The 7144-nt window shown below is 39.2% G+C and overlaps 1 non-coding gene across 1 annotated transcript; it reads right to left on the bottom strand.

The window, feature by feature from the left end:
- Positions 1 to 1781: 1781 nt before the first annotated feature.
- LOC116127651 lies at positions 1782 to 1888 on the bottom strand. The gene has a single exon (XR_004127621.1). It is a non-coding gene; the product is annotated as a small nucleolar RNA R71 (small nucleolar RNA).
- Between the last annotated feature and the right edge of the window lie 5256 nt (positions 1889 to 7144).

Genomic DNA, 7144 nt, shown 5'->3' on the forward strand with positions numbered 1-7144 from the left:
TCTTCAGTTCCCAGCGTACTGTTAACAATTTCAAGCCAAGTTTTCACCCTTGTCCAGTCATAATTAGGAAAAACCCAAAACATGAAAGTTGTAGCTCTTGTTCTTAGCTTTCCAAAGCTTTCAAATTCAGGTCATTCCGAGTTTCTAACCTCAAGTTACACAATTTATGCTCAAAACTGTCATTTGTGCTAAAAATCACCATTTAGGCCTACAAAGACAAATTAATAGAATTAGGTAGCAATTATAGCCCAAATTGTATGAAAAGTGTCCTAAATCCTATCAAAATTCAATGCAAAATCATAGTGTAAAATATGATTATCATGAAACCAGTGGATTCATCAATTGGGGAGATTCTTTTCCTTTTCTCTTGTTTCTATGATGTTGAACTTGGAGTTTTTCGTTTCTTTTAATTGTTTTATTGATTTAGCCATGAACTAACCTATTTTGGGTTAGAGTTTTGATGTAGTTCGGATTCTAATGGGTTAGAGAGTTGATGATTATTAATTTCATATGATTTTGCTTTGATTGTGTGATTATTTTGTATTTATTGTTTGTATGTGATGAACATGATGAGATTGAGAGATAATTCATGTTGAGCTTCTTGGGTAATCACCATTGTATTATTGGATGCTAGAGATAGATTCAAGAACCGATGAAATCAATCTAGGATTCTTGTGCTTAATGAGCTTAGATTTATTAACTTTCAATTTGTTGGGTGCGGAAGGTTAATAGGGAAGAGTAGGAAAACATAGCCTGAGAAGGTATGTTGGACACCTTAGAGAGTTCGATTTACAATCAATGCGTGTGACTATGATTTTAGTTTAATTCTTTAGGTTTAACCCATAGAGTCCGAATGAAGTCAAAACCCTACCCGTTTGTTTGAATTGATTTTATCTCGTTTTAAATCTCGCTTTCATAGTTTAAATTTTATTTTAGTAAAATTTTGTTTTAGTTATAGTTTAAATTGCTCCCTTAAATCCAAAAGAATTCGATTGGTTCAACTTAAAAACGGTAGAAAACTTAGTGCTTAGCAACAATCCTTGTGGGAACGATACTCACTCATCACTCTATTACTTGTGCGACTAGTATACTTGCTGCATATTGCATGTTGTAGGAAACACGCATCAAGTTTTTGGCGCCGTTGCCGAGGATTGAGTTTTAAGTTAACATTGAGTTTTTCTATAGTTAGCTAGATTGAAGTTTTAATTTTTGTTTTCAATTTTCAGTTGGTTTGTGATCTCACTTTCTTTCGTTAATTCTGTGCAGTTTATGCGAAGAGCGAGACGTCAGCCAGTGGTTCCTGTTGATCTTGAGATTGAGAGAACCGCCAGACAACTTAACAGAGAAAGAAGAGAAAGAGAGGATATAGTGGTTGAATCAGAAGAAATAGTTGTTGAAATGGCAGAACCAGAAAACAGGACACTAAGGGAATTCTCAGTTCCCACGGTTAATGGCAGTGGGTCGAGTATTACTAGGCCTACAATCCAAGCCAACAACTTTGAGATTAAGCCGACAATCATTCAGATGATCCAGCAGTTAGTAAGGTTTAATGGTGATTTGAAGGAAGATCCGAATCAGCATATTGCGAACTTCTTGGAAATTTGTGACACCTTCAAGTCGAATGGAGTGTCAGATGACACCATTAGGTTGAGGTTATTCTCATTCTCATTGGGGATAAAGCAAAGGGGTGGTTAGTGGCATTACCATCAAGGACTATCATAACTTGGAATGATCTAGCACAGAAGTTCCTGAACAAGTTCTTCCCTCCAGCAAAATCAGCAAAACTGAGAAATGATATCACATCATTTCTACAAGATGAATCTGAGTCATTGTATGAGGCTTGTGAGAGGTACAAGGAATTGATGAGGAAATGTCCACACCATGGGTTGCTAGTTTGGCTTCAAGTCCAAACTTTCTACAATGGACTGATGGGTAACGTGCAAACCATGGTGGATGCAACATCAGGAGGAGCCTTGCAGAATAAGACACTAGAGGAGGCTTATGAGTTGCTTGAGGTTTTGGCAAGCAACAACTATCAAACACCAAATGAGAGAACAATATCAAGAAAATCTACGGGTCTTCATGAAGTTGATGCCTTCACAGCCATCTCAGCCCAACTCACGGCACTTCAGAAACAGTTGGGAAGTATGCAGGTAAACTTTATTCAAACAACTCAACTAACTTGTGATTTTTGTGCAGGGAACCATGTGAGCAGCAAGTGTCAAGTGGGGAACACATTTGCTTCATCATCTTCATCATCAGAGCAAGTGAACTACTTGGCAAGAAATCAGAGGCAACCAAACAACCCGTATTCCAACACATACAATCCAGGGTGGAGAAATCATCCAAATCTGGCTTGGGGCAATCATAACTAGCAAAATAATCAATGGAACCAAAGAACTTTGCCGAATAACCAACCAGGGATGAATAATCAACCGGGAGATCCAAGAGTGACAAAGTTGGAGGACATGTTTGGGAAATTCGTGCAGGAGACCACGGGTTTGATGAATGAGACGAGGACAAATTTCAGAAATCAAGGGGTGTCCATTCGGAATCTTGAGGTACAGATAGGCCAATTGGCCGAGAAGCTAAATGAGAGACTGTAGGGATCTCTACCAAGCAACACGGTGACGAACCCACGTGAGCAAGTAAATGCAATTTCATTGAGAAGTGGGACAGTTTTAGAAGAGGTGGAAAAATCAAGGAAAGAGGAAACTTCATAAAAGAAAAATGAAGAATCTGATGAGGAAGTTGATGAAGAAATCATTGTTGAAGAGAAACCACCTAGCCCAAGGAAAGATGAACAGAAGCAGGAAGAGGGGTAAAAGAAAAGGAAAGAGAAATTGCCATTCCCTGAGATACCACCGGAGTTGGCGCATCACACACCACCCGTACCTTTTCCTCAAAGACTCAGAAAAGAAAATCAGGATAAGCAGTTTATTAAATTTCTTGATGTTTTTAAGAAACTGCATATTAACATTCCTTTTGCAGATGCATTGCAACATATGTCGAGCTAAGCGAAATTTCTTAAGGAAATCTTATCAAACAAGAGAAAGTTAGAAGATGAGGAAATGGTGATGCTTATGGAGGAGTGCAGCGCTATTCTCCAGAAGAAGTTACCCCCGAAGCTCAAAGATCCAGGGAGTTTTACTATTCCTTGCACTATAGGAGATATCACCTTTGATCGAGTTTTATGTGACCTAGGTGCTAGCATTAACCTTATGCCTTTTTCTGTTTTCAGGAAAATAGGAATTGGTGAAGTGAAGCCAACAACCATATGTTTGCAACTTGCAGATCGATCAATAAAGCATCCGAGGGGCATTGTGGAGGATGTGTTGATTAAGGTGGACAAGTTTATTTTTCCTGCGGATTTCTTTGTGTTGGATATGGAAGAAGACAAAGAGATTCCTCTTATCCTGGGATGACCATTTCTGGCTACCAGAAGAGCTTTAATCGACGTTTAAGAAGGGAAGTTGATCATGAGGATGCAAGGTGAAGAAATAACATTTAATGTCCTTGAATCAATGAGAGCTCCACCTAAAAAAGAGTCATGTTTAAAAATCGATGTGGTGGACCAGGCAAAGATTGAAACCTTCCAACTGAACAATCCTAAGGTGGAAATTAAGAGCTACATTGTCAAACCGAATCAGTTCGAGAGTGAGGACCATAACAGAAGGGGTTGCACAAAATTCCGAGATAAGCCACAGTCGAGATTGTGTTTTCACAAGGATCGGATCTCTCAGTTCAAAAAGGGTGAGGGAAAGTCAAGAAAACGGAAAGCAGTCAGTGAAAAGAGTCGAACCACTAAAGTAATGACCAAGGGATGGAAATGGGTGGTGAAACTCTCAACAAGGCCACTGTGTGAAAAAGATCATCAGCAAAAGAAGCTCGAGCACAAGGGAATATCCCGGGATGTGATGTGCTTGGATAATCCAGAGTGACGTGAAAATTTGAGAGAGGTGAGCTTGCCGACTATAAACAAGCGCTTCTTGGGAGGCAACCCAAGTGTTTTAATTTTTGTTCTTCTATTTTTTAATTCAGTGTGTTTGAATGTGTTGATTTTTTTTAATTTGTGTGTTTTTGGGTGTTTCAAGTGAAGTTTTCAGCTAATACAAGGAAAGAAAATGCTCCAGACTTCGCCGGGGCAAAGAAGTATTCTTCGCCGCAATGAAGCACATTGCGTAAAAATAATTTTTGAAAAGTCCCAGACTTCGCTGTGATGAAGATTGTTCTTCGCCGAGGAGAAGTAACCTGAAAATATGGTGCAGCTACTGTAAGTTTTCGCCCCGGCAAAGCAGGTTGGACGAAATTCCTCTAAGGTAATTTCACTACGGCGAAGATTTTTTCTTCGCCGAGGCGATTAGCCACGGTAATGTTTCACCCCAGCGAAGTATTTTTCTTCGCCGCGGTGAGGTTCTATGAACGAAGAACTTCGCCACGGCGAAGCTCTGTTTTCTATAAATACTCACTTTGGTTTTTCATTTTTCACGCGACTTTTCAAATCCATTTGAGAGAAAAAATTTCCAATTTCAATCCTTTGCCTTCCAAGTGTTTTCCCAACCAAAGTTTTCACTCCTTAACCCTCCTAAACACCAAAACAACTCATTTCAACAACAAATTTTTCGAAAATTTCACGAAAATTTCAGGTGCTTCCAATCTGGGCTGATTCTAGGTAAATTGGTGGCGAATAATCCTCCGTATTAGCAAGATCTCAAGTTCCCTAAACTCATTTTTGCACAATTTCAAGTTTTAATTTGTAGATCTGAAAAATTGATTTTTGGTTGAGTTGCGAATTTTTAGGTGATTGTGAGTTCGATTTTGTTGAGGAAGGGTTGATTGTGCATATTGTGATATTGAGGAGTGTGGGTTTTGAGTTTTGGAGTGTTTTGTTGAATTTGGAGAAATCGTAGTTTAGGGGTCTGATTGCCAATTTTTGGAAGTGTTTTCAATTTTCTTTTTCAGGTTTGAATTGTTTGTTGAGGGGAACCTAGGCTTGAATTTTTGGGTTGCACTGTGAGTTGAATTATAGAAAATGGCACCCAAAGTTAAGGTTCCATACAAGGGCAAGGGAAAAGGAAAGAAAGTGGATAGCCGCTTTGTGAATGAAGAGGCCCAAAAACGGTATCAAGGGGCTATCCAAAGAAGAGATAAGGGCTTTATTCCTGAGTCCGGATTGACCACGAGTCAAGCTTTGGATTGGAGTCGAGGGAGACAATGGGAACTGTTTATGAGTGCTCCTACACAACCAGTTGTAGAGCCGCTGGTAAGGGAGTTTTATGCCAACCTCCCGGATTGTGAAGAGGGTACCGCATTTGTCAAAGGGGTTGATGTGCCGTTTACAGAAGATGTGATCAATGAGTTTTATAACCTGCCTAGGTTTATCAGGATGAGTACGCAAGGTTTAGGGTGTCACAATTTTAGGATAGTATCATTCTTCCGGTCATTGCAATACCAGATACAATTTGGGCAGTGTCGAAGAAACAAAAGAAGACCATTAAGGGAACTTATTTGACACCGATGGCTCGACTATGGTAGTATTTTGTTAGTGCGAGGTTGATGCCGGAAACGCACTATAGCACAGTAACTTACGAGAAGGCATTATTGCTTTATGCTATTGCCACAGGAAAGAGTATAAATATGGGACGAATTATCTTTAACAACATTCATCATGCCACCAAACCAGGGCGATCAAGTTACTCTTTCCCACATCTCATTACAGTTGTGCATTAGAGCTGGAGCCAAGGTGGATGATGATGAGCAACGTATTCATGCTGCCCCCATCCTCGATTCAGATTATTTTCAGAAGCATCTTGAACGTTCGAAAGCTGAGCAACCAAGAGTAGGAACAAAATGGCAGAGAACTACACAAGGCCCTGTCACATCCTCCAGCTCCACAGCTACACAGAAGGAGATGATACATCAGATGATGGGTATGATGAAACGTATGGAAAAACGTCAGGATTGGTTGGCTGAGCAGACCCAGATGATGTATGATATGCAGAAGAGTAGCTTCAACAAGCTCAACGTTGACAATTCAGGATTCCGATGGGCTGACTGGGATTTAGATGAGTGGATGGGCTCCGAATCGGAAGACGAAGAAGAGGAAGAAGAGGAAGACGAGGGAGGCAAAGAATGAGCACCGAAACACCTGTTCTGTTTTTCTTTATTTTTATTGGTTTTTAGTTGATTTTGTTTTTCATTTCAAACGTTAAACTCAGTTTATATTTTGTTTTGGGTTGTGGTAGTTGTTTTAGTTATTTCATTTTCTTTTAATTTGTAGTTTGTGCAAGGACGAGATTAGGTTGTAATACTTTCACATTAGTCAGTGGATTTTTCTAACCTAGTGGGCACCACAGTTTCTATTGTTTTAACAGATGTTGGGTGATGAAAAGGTCACAGATCAGGTGTGCACTGTGGAGCAAAACTTCACGGATTAATCAGGGAACTATCTCGTACCTTTGTTCTTTTTGTTTTTCTATTCCTAATTTATGCATAATGGGACATTGGGGACAATGTCATCTTTTGTTTGGGGGTAGGAAAATTAGAAAATTTTTTATTTTGTTTATTTCACTTTGGTTTGATTGTTTTTGCCGATGATGAATTGTATAAATCAATGATACGAATTGGATTGTTGCGTTTTTATTGTTGAGAAATGTTAAGCATTGCTTCAAGTTTAGGTTTATTGACGGAATTTTGATTGAGGTTTGTTGAGTGGTTCAACCACCATTTTCATTTTTTCGGCATGCTTAGATTCATTTTATGTACTTAGGTAAAGTTTTATAATGTTGGTGGACTCTAGAACCTAGTAGAGAAGTGCTTGAGGCGAAATTCTAGGATTAGACATGGTTGAGAAGATGATTTAGGCATTCTTTTTGGAACGTTTGAGCCTTTCTAGCCGACCCAGGAATGAAAATGTCCCTAGTCACTTGTTTGAGCCGTATGAATCATTGTTGCTTTATTTTTCTTGGCTAACCAAAAATTGTCTGATCCTTATACCCTAAACACTCTGTCTTACCTTAGGAGAATTCGATCCTAATGCAAACACAAAGAACGGGAAGAGTTGTACGAATAAACTAAAAGAATAGTTTGGGGGTTGTGAGAAGGGCAATAAAAATAAAAGAGGTAGTTCACCTCAATTCAATTG

The sequence above is a fragment of the Pistacia vera genome, unplaced genomic scaffold (genome assembly GCF_008641045.1).
Source record: "Pistacia vera cultivar Batoury unplaced genomic scaffold, PisVer_v2 Contig192, whole genome shotgun sequence".
NCBI lineage: Eukaryota > Viridiplantae > Streptophyta > Magnoliopsida > Sapindales > Anacardiaceae > Pistacia > Pistacia vera.